At 35.7% G+C, this 19,186-nt stretch overlaps 2 protein-coding genes across 4 annotated transcripts in view; one reads left to right on the top strand and one right to left on the bottom strand.

Moving 5' to 3' along the window:
• The window catches only part of LOC139936757 (cyclic nucleotide-binding domain-containing protein 2-like), a 174,895-nt gene that overhangs the window by 42,512 nt on the left and 113,197 nt on the right, over positions 1-19,186 (top strand). Inside the window, exons 4-5 of one of the 3 annotated variants that reach the window (XM_071931679.1) lie at positions 2,575-2,658; positions 11,375-11,460. The gene's annotated coding sequence lies outside the window, so the exon portion shown is untranslated. Of the gene's footprint in view, positions 1-2,574; positions 2,659-11,374; positions 11,461-19,186 lie in introns of those variants that run through there. The other 2 variants (XM_071931682.1, XM_071931681.1) reach the window with 2 other exon arrangements.
• Positions 1-19,186, bottom strand: part of LOC139936759 (cyclic nucleotide-binding domain-containing protein 2-like) — a 107,501-nt gene that overhangs the window by 63,149 nt on the left and 25,166 nt on the right. The window lies entirely within an intron of this gene.

The raw sequence follows: 19,186 nt of genomic DNA, 5'->3' as shown, positions 1-19,186 counted from the left end.
ATCTCGTTATACACAAAATTAGAACTATAATTTTGGAAAGAAAGAATATTCCGGAGTTTGTAACATGAGACCTTACCAGTGGCTGACGTTGCTAGTAATGGGTAAACACAGTTTGACCAATGTTCACTCGAAGTCATGTGTTTGTGCACGGAAAGTATATGGTTTTACAATGCCGCCATTGTAATGATGTTGCTGCCAATATTTTCAATAAAAATCTCCGAAAGGCTTTAAATCTCTTTATTTTCACCCTAAAATTATTTGATAAGAAGGAGTAGCTGTCACCTACGAGTCGGACAACTTCGCGATCTCCCTTATCACAGACCGACTTCACGCCGTACACAACGCAAAAAACACGGCGCTTGGGCTCGCTCAAACCTCAGTAGTTTACGTAGTCTATCCATACTCTCAAAAGAAACCTCTTCTGCACTAGAATACTTGAAATATTTAAACAGCAAAAAAAAAGCTACTTGACTATAACCACCAAAATCCAAACAACGTTACTCCCCCCCCCCCCCCCCCCCTCTTTTTGGTCGCAAGTTTCAACGGGCTAAAACGCTTTCCAAAACAGTGTTGTCAAAACCTTCTCATCAGCTCATGTTAATTAATAGATTAGCACTTGTATTTCAGAGGAATCTAGCAACCTAGACTGTAGCCGGTAAAATCTTAAACCAAGTGGATGACAACATTACACCATGTAAGGACTGAATCTGTTTATGTCCATAGTAAAAATGAGACCGTTAAGTTGGCATAGCGCCCTCACTTTGCTCTGTGATCCTCGATTTATGTATTGTTCTTTTCAGTCGTAGGGAGTCATAGAGTTGTCCAATGACCAATGTGATGTTGAATTGAAATTCTAGAGTTTCTGTTGTGCACTGTTGCCAGTCCAAACAAGCTTCACACATAAAATGTTCAGTAAATTAAACCAAGTTTACGCTGGAGAAGATGCTAGTTGCAATGACGGGCCGAGCATTAAACAAACCATTGACGTAGTCGCGTTATACACAAATTTAGAACTAGAATTCTATACACAGAAGCTAATTAATGTGCGGCAATATAAGAAAACTGTTGGTATGGCCAACGTGCCCGCTGGCCCTATCCCCATTTATGAGTATTTTAACGCTAATAACTACTTCTTTTTCAACATGACCTGCCAAGTCCAAGACTATGACCAGCAAAATCCTGAACGTGGTGTTGCAAAAATTACACAATTTTGGCCTTTATCACGAAATGATTATAGCAATTTCTTAGTAAGGAAAAAACTAAGTTCCTGACAATGTCCTCCAAAGTCGTAAAGTAACCCGGTTGAGCCGCTAAAGTTCATTGTATAACACTTTTTGTCAGATTAAAACACTCTCCCAAACAATTCACTTTGTCAACAGAACCTTCTCATCAGCGTATAATATTATTCAAGCATTTTTAGAAGAGAAGGGGAAACAGGCATGCTAGACTGTAGCCGGCGAACCCTAAACAAGGCGTTGACATACATTAAAATGTATTATACTTGAATTTACGTCCCTGTTTAACTCCTCAGTAAGCGGGATCGTTAATAGACCATGTATTTTATTGCCATTGTTAAGCTTACTCCGGGAATTAACAACTCTGCCTCACATTCTTAAATCTATCAGTTCATTCTTGTAATTGTTTAATTTCAATAAGTCCGGATTGAGAAACGTATCATCTTGAAGCGGCTAAGTTTCCCATCAGACATACCAACCTTCCAGGCCCCTTACTCCCGGTCAAGGAAATACTGCCGCTTTTTGAGATTCTCGGGGCAGAAAATCGAATAATATTCAGATGTCTCGACTAGATAGTCGTACTTTTTTGTGACCGTTAAACTGACATAGCGCCCTCACCGGGCTAAGTCTTTACCCATTGTTCTTGTCGGTGCTTTTTGTTCAAGAAGTTGGTGGAGTCCCATAAGGTCCAATGTGATCTGGACTTTCAATTAAATCTCATTCCAAGGGAAATCCTTAGCATGGCCTCCATTGTTTTGTCCTCTCAGCCTCGATATGAATGTTCGCATAAGATTGTTGTTTAGCAGAAGTAAATGACGAAACGGGAAATGTACTTTGTAATGTGTAATAGTTTATACGCCGACTGTATGCGTGTGTGTACTTCTGAAGGATTTAACTTGTATTTGACAAACTTATTGTTCACGCCTTAGAAGAAAACAAAGCAAAATAAAGTTAACGATGAGTGTGCTCATCAACAAATTAATACTGGGCAACCCTTTATATATCCTTATTCGTTTTAACCAAGATGTAAACTCATGTGGTAGGCCTACTATTTTAATGTTTTTTTAATGTAATGTTCCCTGGATAAACCTTTATTGGCCTTCCCTCTCTCTAGGTTGCAATACAACAAATACTCTATTCAAATTTAAGGTTAAACTAGGTAAATTTACTGCTAGTTTTCTTACTTTAAAAACAAACCAATCGGATAGTCAGAAACTAGTGCCACAATTATTTTGATTCTCTACTCTGAAACCAATTGTAATCAAACCGAGGCTGAAAGGGAATTCGTCTGGTCCCTTAGTTCTAACTTCACAATCCGTATGTGTTATTGTTATTGCAGTCAGGAACACGGGACGGCAAAGAAAGATGGAAGGTGGTTCGATTATGGCTCAGTGAAGATTGGTTGCTGTTGATACTTAAAGTGGTAAGTCAAACAAGATTTTTTATTGTACCATATGATAGCCTCAATTAATTTTACATCATAGTCAATATTGAATGGTTTGGAAAACAACTGCTTGACTTGTGTTTCCTCGGTTGAAATCACTTTCCAACATGCGTTTAGGGACTGTGACAATTTAGGGGCCTTAACGGCTTTGTATAGACTCATAGAATCCCACAATGACACTGCTATTATTCTATTCATGGGAATTATATAATACTACAAAGGATGGTTGCAGTTGGCATTGTTCTGATGGTAGTAGTCAATCTGTACAAGTCTGAAATCGTACATCAACCTATGGTTAGCTTGGTATGCAATAGGTTCATAGTGAATAGCATCCAGTGCAAAAGTATTGTATTTTTAACAATGGTCCGTTTGCCAAGTGCTTCTGCCAGCTCGTCATTGCTTCACGTAGCTATGCCAACCACTGCGAGAACAGAAAAGTCACTTTGGCTGGTCTTTTCTTTGTGGACTGGCTAAGGTGTTTTGACCCTTAACCTCGATAAAGCAGATAAAACATTAAAAGAGGGGAACCGATGTCTATTAATAAAGTCTTAAAATGTATTGCAAAGTTAACACAGATTTGTACTCGTTAGCGTTCTCTCTTCTTTAAAAAAAAAGGTCAAGTTTTTTGCTGCGAGGGACCCTATTCACATAGGAACCGTAACAATCTTTTTAGGATAATAATGTTTGAAAAAAAACCAACAAATATTCAATTGTACAGTCAAGCTTGCCTTTTAATTTAAAATTTGATGAAAAAATGATTAAGTTCAATTTTTTTTATTATTCTTAAAAGCTTGGACTACGTTTTAATATATTTTGTTGCCATGGGTTTTTTTTTTGCCTCGCAATAAATGTATCTAAACCTATATTATGAAAGGGCTATAGGCTGGCCCTTTCTCGTTTAGTATTTGACACTTTCATTTGCTGCGAGGGACCGTGTTAACATATTATAGGGACCGTACAACAAACTTTTTTGGATAATAATAAGGATTGCCCGAACTTAGCATTGTACTGGTCTGCTCTGTTATATAATGTTACAATGGTGTGGTTGCCAGTTCCTTCTAGCTAGTCTTTGCTTCCCATAGATATGTAGATCACTGCCAGTTGTACGAAAAGGCACTTTGGCAGGATTGGATATAATAACAAAAAAAGGAAGAAACCAGTGTCCATTGAAAAAATCTTTGAAAACAAAATGTTGGGTTGTCAAGTTAAGCTTGCCTTTCAATTTAAGAACCAATGAAAAAATTAATAAATTTTAATTAATGTTTTTTTTTAATTATTATTTCAAAAGCTTAAACTACGCGTATAATATACTCTGTTGTCATGTTTGTCCGTTAAGCTTGCCCGTAAATTTTAATATTCATGAAAAAAACAATATATATTTTTTTTATTCAATTCTTAAGAGATTGAACTACGTTTTAATAATTTGTTGTCATGGTTTTTTCTGCCACGAAATAAATGTACCCAAACCTATATGAAAGGGCTATTAACTGGCCCTTTTTCGATCAGTATTTGACACTTTCATTTGCTGCGAGGGGCCGTGTTCACATATAGGGACCGTACAACTTTTTGGTTATGATTAAAGGTTGCCCGAACTTAGCATTGTACTGGTCTGGTCTGTTATATAATGTTACAATGGTGTGGTTGCCAGTTAATTCTAGCTAGTCTTTGCTTCCCATAGATATGTAGATCACTGCCAGTAGTACGAAAAGGCACTTTGGCAGCATTGGATATAATAACAAAAAAGGAAGAAACCAGTGTCCGTTGATAAAATCTTTGAAAATTAATTGCATACAAAAATGTTGAATTGTACATATTTTAAGCTTGCCCGTACATTTAAATTTACATTAACAAAATAATAAATTATATTATTTTTTGTTTTCTTTATTCATTAAAGCTTGAACTACGTTTTAATATGGGTGCGATCGTTTAGCTTCCCTTGGTCGACCCCGGTTTGTGGCGGTTTTTTTCTTCCAGGACAAACGTGGGTAATTATCTGAACACGTTCGTCCTTGAAAAAAAAACCTCGCACACCGGGATCGACCCAGGGAAGGTAAACGAACGCACCCTTTATTTTGGTGTGGTTGACACTTTCATTTGCTGCGAGGGACCGTGTTCACATATATAGGGACCGTACAACAAAATTTTTTTGGATATATTTAAAGGTTGCTCGAACTTAGCATTGTACTGGTCTGGTCTGTTATATAAAGTTACAATGGTGTGGTTGCCAGTTCCTTCTAGCTAGTCTTTGCTTCCCATAGATATGTAGATCACCGCCAGTAGTACGAAAAGGCACGTTGGCAGGATTGGATAGAATAACAAAAAAGGAAGAACCAGTGTCCATAGATAGAATCTTTGGAAATTAATTGCATACAAAAATATTGAATTGTGCATTTAAGTTTGGCCGTAAATTTTAAATTTCATGAAAAAAATAATAAATTTTAATGTTTTTGTTATTATTCTTAAAAGATTGAACTACGTTTTAATATATTTTGTTGGCATGTTTTTTTCTGCCACGAAATAAATGTACCCAAACCTATATAAAAAAGCTATTGCCTGGCCCTTTTTTATCAGTATTTGACACTTTCATGAAAGTGATATTGCCTGGCCCTTTTTGATCAGTATTTGACACTTTCATTTGCTGCGAGGGACCGTGTTCACACTTTAACAAATATGAAGAAACAAGTGTCCGTTGATAAAATCTTTGAAAATTAATTGCACTGAATTGTACACTAGCGGTTGCCTTGTTTTAACTTCTTAAAAAAAAATTAAAAAAATGAACACCTTGTAAAAACTAAACATTCCCGAATATACTCCAGAAACCAAGTACTAGTGTGCAATATTAATTACTTAACCATGTAAAATAATATTAAAATCTTGTCCGTTTAGGGGGAGTTTTTAAATTTGTATTCTCCAATGTGGTAATGTTTTTTGTAATACATTGAATTTTTTACAATTCAAAAGTTAAATATTATAATTTAAAATGTAAAAAAATTCATATTTGGCGAGGCCGACATTCGAACTCATACACTTCGTTTGAAGTTTTGCAGTCACTGCGCCACAACTCACTGAGCTAATCTGGTAGTGCTGTCAGGGAACACTATATAACGCATCCTATGGTCTTCTGTTCACGTCCCAGTGATCAAACGACCGTCCCACAATGCACCTGGATTTATTTTGCCTTATAAGAATTAAAATCGGATCTGGCAAGCACCAACGTGCTAGGGCGATTCGTTAGGCGCTGGTACTGTCTCTGAATTCCGGATTGGTATGAGCCACTGGTCCCGAGTTCGATCCCGGCCCCTCGCAATATTACGAAACAAGGCATTAATTACTGGGAAAGACACCAGTATGGTTTGGGAGCCGCTTTGTTTACCCTGAGCGAGGGGGGCAAGGACTGCTAGGGTTGAGAGATAGGGAAGGATATACTGTGAAGTCGGTTGTCATACCAGAAGGGTGCTATATGGAAGCCGGTAAGGGGCCTCTGTTAGTGGTGTATGTGTTGCGCGGACCATACATTGCAATGGGGGAATAACCCGAATCGCGGCTCCTGAATACCTGACAAATCGCAGAGTAACTTTTTGTCTTTTATTTTGATAATGCATTTATTGTTCCATGTTGTATGTTTTATTTAATCAGAAAAATCGACGGCAAAGAGAAGCACACTCCCAAACATAAAATAATAAAGAAGATATAAAAACAAATCTATTTTTTTATTTGGTTGATATGTTTGGTGTAAAAAAAAACAATTAGGCGCATAAAATTACAAATAGATGTTTAAAGGCTTTGGTGTTTTTGGACTGTTTTAATGTTTTAATTATAATATAGTATAATACCAAACTCGGGTAAGTGCTGAGTATACAGTGCTAACACACATCGATATATATTGGTAAAAACCAAATTAATATTCTTTATATTTGATCACCCGATGCAAATTTAACATTATATTAAATTGTTTGCAGTACCCGCTGCTAAAACATAGAATTCAAAATGCCTCAAGCTACCGGGAAGTCTCGGTGGTCTAGTTGGTAAGATATTGCTCTAGAGTGTCAAGGGTCGTGGGTTCGAATCCCATCCGAGTCTTTTTTGCTTTTTTTCACAAAACTCGGGTTAGTACTGAGTATACAGTGCTATAATATTATTTATCCCCGATGCAAATTTAACATCTATTATTTAGATATTAGAGTTGTACAACTGTAAACATTTTATTTCAACATGTGTTTTTTCTTTTGAGTTTTCCTCGAAACTCCTGTGCTAGTATTGTCAAGGTAGAAAGAATAATCCCTTTACGAATACACCATCTGAGAAGCGTTTAAAATCAAACTAAGGGGGATAATAAGTAATAATATCTTTGTCCACAACTGCAGTACTTTGAAGTGAAATGACGTACGTTTTCTGGCTAAAATTGTACGCCTTTTAGCATATTACAGCTTATTTTCTATGCATTCCGCCCAGAGTAGTTTAAAGGCAGGACAGCTCTTTTCGGAACTGGGAAGTCTCCCGAAAATCCGATAAATCTACTCCGCGGTAGAAGAATAACTTAAGACAGTTCTCTAAAGAACAAACTCTACCTGGCAAGTACAGATTCACACTTGGTGTTACCGCAAACCAAATATTAATACCTTACCATTCAATGCCTCAAATCATATAAACCCTTTACTTGTTCATAACTGGGGGGTTTTCAACAATTTACTCGTTAAGGAATAGCTATTAAAGCAATTTTGTAATGAGCAGAAACTACCTCGTAACAACGTTACACCTCTTTGGTAGCGATATTCAACGGGCTAAAACGCTGTCCCACACAAATTTTGTCAAAACCTTCTCATCAGCTCATGCTCATTTTAGCACTATTATTACATGGGGAATTTAGCATCCTAGACAGTAGCCGGCGAAATCTTAAACCAAGTGGATGACAACATTACACCATGTAAGGACTGAATCTGTTTATGTCCGTAGTAAAAATGAGACCGTTAAGTTGGCATAGCGCCCTCACTTTGCTCTGTGATCCTCGATTTTTGTATTGTTCTTTTCAGTCGTAGGGAGTCATAGAGTTGTATGAATCCTATAACTGTGGCATTCTATATTATTTAATTGCTTACAGTTTCTATTGTGCACTGTTGCCAGTCCAAACAAGCTTCACACAAATATTTGCCAGTAAATAAAACCAAGTTTACCTTTGAGAAGATGCTATTAGGCAAACCAATGAGCTTTGCACACGGTGACGTGCCACGTCGGCCTGAGCACAAAACAAACCATTTACTTAGTCTCGTTATACACAAAATTAGAACTATAATTCTGGAAAGAAAGAATATTCCGGGAGTTTGTAACATGAGACCTGACCAGTGGCTGACGTTACCAGTAATGGGTAAACACAGTTTGACCAATGTTCACTCGATGTCATGTGTTTGTGCACGGAAAGTATATGGTTTTACAATGCCCTCAATGTAATGATTTTGCTGCCAATATTTAAAATAAAAATCTCCCGAAAGGCTGCGAATCCCTTTATTTTCACCCTCAAATTATTTGATTAGAAGGGGAAGCTGTCAGCTACGAGTCGGACAACTTTGCGATCTCCCTTATCACAGCCCGACTTCGCGCCGTACACAACGCAAAAACCACGGCACTTGAGCTCGCTCAAACTTCAGCAATTTACGTAGTTTAGCCAAACTCTCAAAAGAAATCTCTTTTGTAGTAGAATACTGGAAATATCAAACATCAAATGTGATTGAAATCAGTGTCACCCCCCCCCCCCCCCAAAAAAAAAAAAAAAACTACTTGACTATGACCACCAACATCCAAACAACGTCCCCCCCCCCCCCCTCTTTTTGGTCGCAAGTTTCAACGGGCTAAAAAGCTTTCCAAAACAATGTTGTCCAAACCTTCTCATCAGCTCATGTTAATTAATAGTTTAGCCCTATTATTACAGGGGGAATCTAGCATCCTAGACTGTACCCGGCGAAATCTTAAACTAAGTGGTTGACAACATAACATGTAAGGACTGAATCTGTTTATGTCCGTAGTAAAAATGAGACCGTTAAGTTGGCATAGCGCCCTCACTTTGCTCTGTGATCCTTGATTTATGTATTGTTCTTTTCAGTCGTAGGGAGTCATAGAGTTGTCCAATGACCAATTGGAGTCCTACAATGACCAATGTGATGTTGAATTGAAATTCTGGAATTATATATTATTTAATTGCTCACAGTTTCTAATGTGCACTGTTGCCAGTCCAAACAAGCTTCACACAAATATTTGACAGTAAATTAAAACCAAGTTTACCTGGAAGAAGATGCTATTAGGCAAACCAATGAGCTTTGCACACGGTTAATTGCAACGTCGGGCCGAGTACAAAACAAACTCGTTTATACACAAAATTTGAACTATAATTCTGGAAAGGAAGAATATTCCGGAGTTTGTAACATGAGATCTTACCGGTGGCTGACGATGCCATTTATGGGGAAACACAGTTTGACCAATGTTCACTCCATGTCATGTGTTTGTGCACGGAAAGTATATCGTTTTACAATGACCTCATTGTAATGATTGTGCTTCCAATATTTTCAATAAAAATCTTCCGAAAGGCTGCAAATCCCTTTATTTACACTCTCAAATTATTTGATTAGAAGGGGTAGCTGTCAGCTACGAGTCGGACAACTTCGCGATCTCCCTTGTCACAGCCCGACTTCACGCCGTACACGACGCAAAAACCACGGCGCGTGGGCTCGCTCAAACCTCAGTAATTTACGTAGTTTAGCCATACTCTCAAAAGAAACCTCTTTTGTAGTAGAATACTGGAAATATCAAACAGCAAAACAAAACAAAATTACTTGGCTATGACCACCAACATCCAAGCAACACTACTCACCCCCCCCCCCCATCTTTTTGGACACAAGTTTCAACGGGCTAAAACGCCTTCCAAAACAGTGTTGTCCAAACCTTCTCATCAGCTCATGTTAGTTAATAGTTTAGCACTATTATTACAGGGGGATTCTAGCATCCTAGACTGTACCCGGCGAAATCTTAAACCAAGTGGTTGACAACATTACAAAATGTAAGGACTGAATCTGTTTATGTCCGTAGTAAAAATGAGACCGTTAAGTTGGCATAGCGCCCTCACTTTGCTCTGTGCTCCTCGATTTTTGTATTGTTATTTTCAGTCGTAGGGAGTCATAGAGTTGTAGGAGTCCTACAATGGCCAATGTGATGTTGAATTGAAATTCTGGAATTCTATATTATTTAATTATTCACAGTATCTATTGTGCACTGTTGCCAGTCCAAACGAGCTTCACACAAATAATTGCCAGTAAATTAAAACAAGTTTACTTTTGAGAAGATGTTAGTTGCCACGACGGGTCGACCAAAACTGTTGCTGTGTCCAACGTGCCCGCTGGTCCTCCAAAGTCGTAAATTTAAACAATAGTGTTTGCCTTTATCAGGAAAAAACTAAGTTCCTAACAATATCCTCCAAAGTTGTAAAGTAACCAGGTTGAGCCCGCTAAAGTTCGTTGTATAACACTGTTTATCAGATTAAAACACTGTCCCAAACAATTCACTTCAACAGTACCTTCTCATCAGCGTATAACAATATTTAAGCATTTGTAGAAAACAGGGGGAAACAGGCATGCTAGACTGTAGCCGGCAAACCCTAAACAAGGCGTTGACATATATTAACAAATATTAAACTTGAAGTTACGTCCCTGCATAACTCCACAGTAAGTGGTATTTTATTCCCATCGCTAAGCTTACTCCACGAATTAAATACTCTGGCTTACAATCTTAAATGTATCAGTTCATTCTTGTAATTGATTAATTTCAAGAAGTCCGGATTGAGATACGTTTCATCTTGAAGCGGCTAAGTTTCCCATCAGACAAACTGATCTTCCAGGCCCCCTTACTCACGGTCAAGGAAATACTGTCGCTTTTTGAGATTCTCGGGGCAGAAAATCGAATAGTATTTAGATGTCTCGACCAGATAGTCGTCCTTTTTTGTGACCGTTAAACTGACATAGCGCCCTCACCGGGCTAGGTCATTATCCATTGTTCTTGTCGGTTCTTTTTGTTCAAGAAGTTGGTGGAGTCCCATAAGGTCCAATGTGATTTGGGCTTTGAATTAAATCTCATTCCAAGGGAAATCCTTAGTATGGCCTCCATTGTTTTTTCCTCTCAGCCTCAATATGAAGGTTCGCATAACGAGTGCAAAGATTGTTGTTTATCAAAAACGAATGAAGAAATGTGAAATGTACTTTGTAATGTGTAATAGGTTATACGCCGACTGTATGCGTGTGTGTATTTCTGAAGGATTTAACTTGTATCTGACCAACTTATTGTTCAGGTCTTATTAGAAGAAAACCAAACATAATAAAGTTAACAATATTCGTTTTACCAAGATTTAAACTCATGTGGTAGGCCTACTATTTTCATGTTTTTTTTCAAATCTTTATTGGCTTTCCCTCTTACTAGGGGGTTCTAACTAGATCACTCAATTACAGAGTGTAAAACAATTCAAATTTTAGGTTAAATTTTGCGAATTAACTGCTAGTATTACTTCAAAAACAAAGCAATCGGATAGTTAGAAACTAGTGCCACCATTTGTTTATTTCTCTATTCTGAAACCAATTGTAATCAAACCGAGGCTGAAAGGGAAATTCGTCTGGTCCCTTAGTTCTAACTTCACAATCCGTATATGTTATTGTTATTGCAGTCAGGAACACGGGACGGCAATGAAAGATGGAGGGTGCTTCGATTATGGCTCAGTGGAGATTGGTTGCTGTTGATACTTATCATGTGGTAAGTCAAACAAGATTTTTTATTGTACCATATGAAAGCCCCAACTAATTATACATCTAGTCAATATTGAATGGTTTGGAAAACAACTGCATGACTTGTTTGTCCCCTTAGTGGCAATCACTTTCCAACATGCGTTCAGGGACAGTGACAATTTAGGGGCCTTAACGGCTATGTGTAGACTCATAGAATCCCACAATGACACTGCTATTATTCTAGGCATGGGAATTATATAATACTACAAAGGATGGTTGCAGTTGGCATTGTTCTGATGGTAGTAGTCAATCTGTACTAGTCTGAAATCGTACATCACCCTATGGTTAGCTTGGAATGCAATAGGTTCACAGGTTCATAGGTTCAAAAGTATTGTTTTTTAACAATGGTCCGTTTGCCAAGCGCTTCTGCCAGCTCGTCGTTGCTTCCCATAGCTATGCCAACCACTGCGAGAACAGAAAAGTCACTTTGGCTGGTCTTTTCTTAATGGATTGGCTAAGTTGTTTTGACCCTTAACCTCGATAGAACACATTCCATCTATAAATATCACCTATGACCTTTGTTTACACCGAAAAGGGAAATAAATAATTGAAAAAAAACTGTTGGAAAGCGTTTTAAAAAATTGCGTTATTATATTATTGCTCTAGAGAAGCGTGCTTGTTTGTAGAGCAGATAAAACATTAATAGAGGGGAACCAATGTCTATTAATAAAATCTGTAAATTTATTGCACAGTTAACACAGATTTGTACACGTTAGCATGCTCTCTTCTTTAAACAAAAAGGGTCAATTTTTTTGCTGCGACGGACCCTGTTCACATAGGAACCGTAACAATCTTTTTAGGATAATAATCTTTGACAAATAATTGCATTAACAAATACTAAATTATTTAAGCTTGCCTTTTAATTTAAAATTTAATGAAAAGAATAATAACGTTCATTTTTTTTTTTTTTTTTATTCTTAAAAGCTTTAACTACGTTTAACATATTTTGTTGTCATGGTTTTTTTTTTTACTGCCAAAGGCACTTTGGCAGGATTGGATATAATAACAAAAATTAGAAATAAACCAGTGTCAATTGATAAAATCTTTGAAAACAAAATATTGGGTTGTCAAGATAAACTTGCCTTTCAATTTTATAATTAATGAAAAAATTAATAAATTTTAATTTATGTTTTTTTTTTAAATATATTTTTAAAAGCTTGAGATACGTGTAATATATTCTGTTGTCATGTTTGCCCGTTTAGCTTGGCCGTACATTTTAAATTTCATGAAAAAAAATATTTTTTTTTATTCAATTCTTAAAAGATTGAACTACGTTTTAATATAATTTGTTGTCATGTTTTTTTCTGCCACGAAATAAATGTACCCAAACCTATATGAAATGGATATTGCCTGGCCCTTTTTGATAAGTATTTGACACTTTCATTTGCTGCGAGGGACCGTGTTCTCATATAGGGACCGTTCACCAAACTTTTTTGTATATGATTAAAGGTTCCCCGAACTTAGCATTGTACTGGTCTGGTCTGTTATATAATGTTACAATGGTGTGGTTGCCAGTTCCTTCTAGCTAGTCTTTGCTTCCCATAGATATGTAGATCACTGCCAGTAGTAAGAAAAGGCACTTTGGCAGGATTGGATATAATAACCAAAAAGGGAAGAAACCAATGTTCATTGATAAAATCTTTCAAAATTAATTGCATGGCAAAATAATGAATTGTACGGTTCGCTTGCCCCTAATTTTTGAATTTCATTAAAAAATAATAATATTATTCCTCTTCTTTTCTTAAAGCTTGAACTACGTTTAAAATTTTTGTTGTCATGTTTTTTTTTTCTTTCTGTTGTTAAATAAATGTATGTTAATCTATATGAAAGGGATATTGTCTATCCCTTTTTTGATCAGTATTTGACACTTTCATTTGCTGCGAGGGACCGTGTTCACATATAGGGACCGTACAACAAACTTTTTTGTAAATGACTAAAGGTTGCCCGAACTTAGCATTGTACTGGTCTGGTCTGTTATATAATGTTACAATGGTGTGGTTGCCAGTTGCTTCTAGCTAGTCTTTGCTTCCCATAGATATGTAGATCACTGCCAGTAGTAAGAAATGGCACTTTGGCAGGATTGGATATAATAACAAAAAAGGAAGAAACCAGTGTCCATTGATAAAATCTTTGAAAATTATTTGCATACAAAAATATTGAGTTGTACAGTTAAGCATGCCCGTAAATTTTAAATTTCATGTAAAAAATAATAACTTTAATGTTTTATTTTATTTTTTATTCTGAACAGATTGAACTACGTTTTCATATATTTTGTTGGCATGTTTTATTCTACCATGAAATAAATGTATTCAAACCTAAATGAAAGGGCTATTGCCTGGCCCTTTTTCGATCAGTGTTTGACAATTTCATTTGCTGCGAGGGACCGTCTTCATATAGGGACCGTACAAAAACTTTTTTGGATATGTTTAAAGGTTGCCCGAACTTAGCATTGTACTATTCTGGTCTGTTATATAATGTTACAATGGTGTGGTTGCCAGTTCCTTCTAGCTAGTTTTTGTTTCCCATAGATATGTAGACCACTGCCAGTGGTACGGAAAAGGGACTTTGGCAGGATTGGATATACTAACCCAAAAAAGGGAAGAAACCAGTGTCCATTGATAAAATCTTTGAAAACAAAATATCGGATTGTCAAGTTAAGCTTGCCTTTTAATTTAAGAATTAATGAAAAAAATTAATAAATTTTAATTTATGTTATTTTTTTTTTCAAAAGCTTAAACTACGTGTTATATATTCTGTTGTCGCGTTTTCCCGTTAAGCTTGCCCGTTAATTTTAATATTCATGAAAAAATAATATATATGTTTTTATTCAATTCATAAAAGATTGAGCTACGTTTTAATATATTTTGTTGTCATGTTTTTTCGGTTGTTAAATAAATGTACCCAAACCTATATGAAAGGGATATTGCCTGGCCCTTTTTTATCAGTATTTGACACTTTCATTTGCTGCGCGGGACCGTGTTCACATGTAGGGACTGTACAACAAACGTTTTTGGATAGGAATAAGGGTTGCCCGAACTTAGAATTGTACTGGTCTGGTCTGTTATATAATGTTACAATGGTGTTGTTGCCAGTTCCTTCTAGCTAGTCTTTGCTTCCCATAGATATGTAGATCACTACCAGTAGTAAGAAATGGCACTTTGGCAGGATTGGATAGAAAAACAAAAAAGGAAGAAACCAGTGTCCATTGATAAAATCTTTGAAAACTAATTGCATACAAAAATATTAAATTGTTCATTTAAGTTTGGCCGTAAATTTTAAATTTCATGAAAACAATTATAAATTTTAATTTTTTTGTTATAATTCTTAAAAGATTGAACTACGTTTTAATATATTTTGTTGGCATGTTTTTTTTCTGCCACGAAATAAATGTACCCAAACCTATATAAAAAAGCTATTGCCTGGCCCTTTTTGGCTAAGTATTTTACACTTTCATTTGCTGTGAGGGACCGTGTTCACATATAGGGACCGTAAAACAAACTTTTTTGGATATGATCAAAGGTTGCCCGAACTTAGCATTGTACTGGTCTGGTCTGTTATATAATGTTACAATGGTGTGGTTGCCAGCTCCTTCTAGCTAGTCTTTGCTTCCCATAGATATGTAGATCACTGCCAGCAGTACAAAAGGCACTTTGGCACGATTGGATATAATAACAAAAAAGGAAGAAACCAGTGTCCATTGATGAAATCTTTGAAAATTAACTGCATACCAAAAAAAATTATTGTAAAGTTCGCTTGCCCGTAAATTTTAAATTTCATGTAAAAAATAATAAATTTTAATTCATAATTCTTTTCTTTTTATTCTTAAAAGATTGAACTACGTTTAAATATATTTTGTTGTCGTGTTTTTTCTGAAAGTTTCCAAGCCTATATGAAAGGGATATTGCTTGGCCCTTTTTTGATAAGTATTTGACACTTTCATTTGCTGCGAGAGACCGTGTTCACATATAGGGACCGTACAACCAACTTTTTTGGATATGACTAAAGGTTGCCCGAACTTAGCATTGTACTGGTCTGGTCTGTTATATAATGTTACAATGGTGTGGTTGCCAGTTCATTCTAGCTAATCTTTGCTTCCTATAGATATGTAGATCACTGCCAGCAGTAAGAAATGGCACTTTAGCAAGCTTGGATATAAGAACAGAAAAGGAAAAAAAAGTGTCCATTGACAAAATCTTTGAAAATTAGCTGCATACAAAAATATTGAATTGTACAGATCGCTTGCTCGTAAATAATAAAATTTCATCAATAAAATCATACATTTTTTTTTTCTTTTTTTCAAAAGCTTGAACTTCGTTTAATATTGTTGTTGTCATCTTTTTTTCTTTTTGTTGTCAAAAAATGTATCCAAACCTATATGAAATGGATATTGCCTGGCCCTTTTCGGTCAGTATTTGACACTTTCATTTGCTGCGAGGGACCGTGTTCACATATAGGGACCGTACAACAAACTTTTTTGGATATGATTAAAGGTTGCCCGAACTTAGCATTGTACTGGTCTGGTCTGTTATATAATGTTACAATGGTGTGGTTGCCAAGTCCTTCTAGCTAGTCTTTGCTTCCCATAGATATGTAGATCACTGCCAGTTTGTAGTACGAAAAGGCACTTTGGCAGGATTGGATAGAATAATAAAAAAGGAAGAAACCAATGTACATTGATAAAATCTTTGAAAATTTATTGCATACAAAAATATTGAATTGTACAGTTCGCTTGCCCGTAAAATTTAATTTTATGAAAAAAAAATAATACATTTTAGTGTTTTTGTTTTAATTCTTAAAAGATTGAACTACGTTTTAATATATTTTGTTATTATGGTTTTTTTTTCTGCCATGAAATAACTGTACCCAAACCTATATGAATGGGCTATTGCCTGGACCTTTTTCGATCAGTATTCGACACTTTCATTTACTGCGAGGGACCGTGTTCACATATAGGGACCGTACAACAAACTTTTTTGTATATGACTAAAGGTTGCCCGAACTTAGCATTGTACTGGTCTGGTCTGTTATATAATGTTACAATGGTGTGGTTGCCAGTTCCTTCTAGCTAGTCTTTGCTTCCCATAGATATGGAGATCACTGCCAGTAGTACGAAAAGGCACTTTGGCAGGGTTGGATAGAATAACAAAAAAGGAAGGAGTGCCCATTGTTAAAATCTTTGAAAATTAACTGCATACAAAAATATTGAATTGTTTAGTTCGCTTGCCCGTAAATTTTAAATTTCATGAAAAAAAAATTATCCATTTTAATTTATTGTTAGTTTCTGTTTTTTTTTTTTTTCCTTAACAGCTTTTCCTTCAAAGCTCAAACTACTTTTTAATATATTTTGTTGTTAGGGTTGTTTCTGTTGTTAAATAAATGTATCCAAACCTATATGAAAGGGATATTGCCTGGCCCTTTTTGATGAGTATTTGACACTTTCATTTGCTGCGAGGGACCGTGTTCACATATAGGGACCGTACAACCAACTTTGTTGTAAAGGAATAAGGGTTGCCCAAACTTAGCATTGTACTGGTCTGGTCTGTTATATAATGTTACAATGATGTGGTTGCCAGTTCCTTCTAGCTAGTCTTTGCTTCCCATAGATATGTAGATCACTGCCAGTAGTACGAAAAGGCACTTTGGCAGGATTGGATATAATAATAAAAAAGGAAGAAACCAGTGTCCATTGATAAAATCTTTGAAAATTAATTGCATACACAAATATTGAATTGTGCAGTTCGCTTGCCCGTAAATTTTAAATTTCATGAAAAAAATATTAAATTTTAATTTATTATTTTTTTCTTTATTTTTTCTTAAAAGATTGAACTACGTTTTAATATATTTTGTTGTCGTGTTTTTTTTTCTAAAACCTGTATTATGAAAGGCCTTTTTTTGATCAGTATTCGACACTTTCATTTACTGCGAGGGACCGTCTTCACATATAGGGACCGTACAACAAACTTTTTTGGATATGATTAAAGGTTTGTCGAACTTAGCATTGTACTGGTCTGGTCTGTTATATAATGTTACAATGGTGTGGTTGCCAGTTCTTTCTAGCTAGTCTTTGCTTCCCATAGATATGTAGATCACTGCCAGTAGTACGAAAAGGCACTTTGGCAGGATTGGATAGAATAACATAAAATGAAGAAACCATGTCCATTGATAAAATTTTGAAAATTAACTGCATACAAAAATATCGCATTGTACAGTTCGCTTGCCCGTAAATTTTTAATTTTAACTTATTGTTTTTTTCTTCTTTTTTCTTAAAAGCTTGAACTAAGTTTTAATATATTTTGTTGTCATGTTTTTTTCTGTCGTTAAATAAATGTATCAAAACCAATATGAAAGGGATATTGCCTGGCCCTTTTTTGATCAGTATTTGACACTTTCATTTGCTGCGAGGGACCGTGTTCACATATAGGGACCGTACAACCAACTTTTTTGTATATGATTAAAGGTTGCCCAAACTTAGCATTGTACTGGTCTGGTCTGTTATATAATGTTACAATGGTGTGGTTGCCAGTTCCTTCTAGCTAGTCTTTGCTTCCCATAGATATGTAGATCACTGCCAGTAGTAAGAAAAGTCACTTTGGCAGGATTGGATATAATATCCCCCAAAGAAGGAAGAAACCAGTGTCCATTGACAAAATCTTTGAAAACAAGATAGCGGGTTGTCAAGTTAAGCTTGCCTTTCAATTTAAGAACCAATGAAAAAATTAATAAATTTTAATTAATGTTTTTTTGTTTATATTGTCAAAAGCTTAAACTACGTGTAATGAATTCTGTTGTTATGTTTGCCCGTTAGGCTTGCCCGTAAGTTTTAATATTCAAGAAAAACCATATTTTGTTTTATTCAATTCTTAAGAGATTGATCTACGTTTTAATATAATTTGTTGTCGTGGTTTTTTTCTGCCGCGAAATAAATGTACCCAAACCTATATGAATGGGCTATTGCCTGGTCCTTTTTCGATCAATACTTGACACTTTCATTTGTACAGATCGCTTGCCCGTAAATAATAAATTTTATAAATAAAATCATAAAAAAAAATTCATCTTTTTTTTCAAAAGCTTGAACTACGTTTAATATTGTTCTCGCATCTTTTTTTCTTTCTGTGGTTAAAAATGTATCCAAACCTATATGAAATGGATATTGCCTGGCCCTTTTCGATCAGTATTTGACACTTTCATTTGCTGCGAGGGACCGTGTTCACATTATAGGGACCGTTCAACAAACTTTTTTGGATATGATTAAAGGTTGCCTGAACTTAGCATTGTACTGGTCTGGTCTGTTATATAATGTTACAATGGTGTGGTTGCCAGTTCTTTCTAGCTAGTCTTTGCTTCCCATAGATATGTAGATCACTGCCAGTAGTACGAAAAGGCACTTTGGCAGCATTGGATATAATAACAAAAAAGGAAGAAACCAGTGTCCATATATAGAATCTTTGAAAATTAATTGCATACAAAAATATTGAATTGTGCATTTAAGCTTGCCCGTAAATTTTAAATTTCATGAAAAAAAAAAAAAAAAATTAATGTTTTTGTTTTAATTCTTAAAAGATTGAACTGCGTTTTAGTATATTTAGTTGTCATGGTTTTTTTTCTGCCACGAAATAAATGTACCCAAACCTATATAAAAACGCTATTGCCTGGCCCTTTTTTGATAATTAATTGACACTTTCATTTGCTGCGAG

This window comes from Asterias amurensis, chromosome 4 (assembly GCF_032118995.1).
Source record: "Asterias amurensis chromosome 4, ASM3211899v1".
In the NCBI taxonomy this organism is placed as follows: domain Eukaryota; kingdom Metazoa; phylum Echinodermata; class Asteroidea; order Forcipulatida; family Asteriidae; genus Asterias; species Asterias amurensis.
The sequence above is the reverse complement of the archived record's forward strand: the minus strand, read 5'-3'. Positions and strand labels throughout refer to the sequence as shown.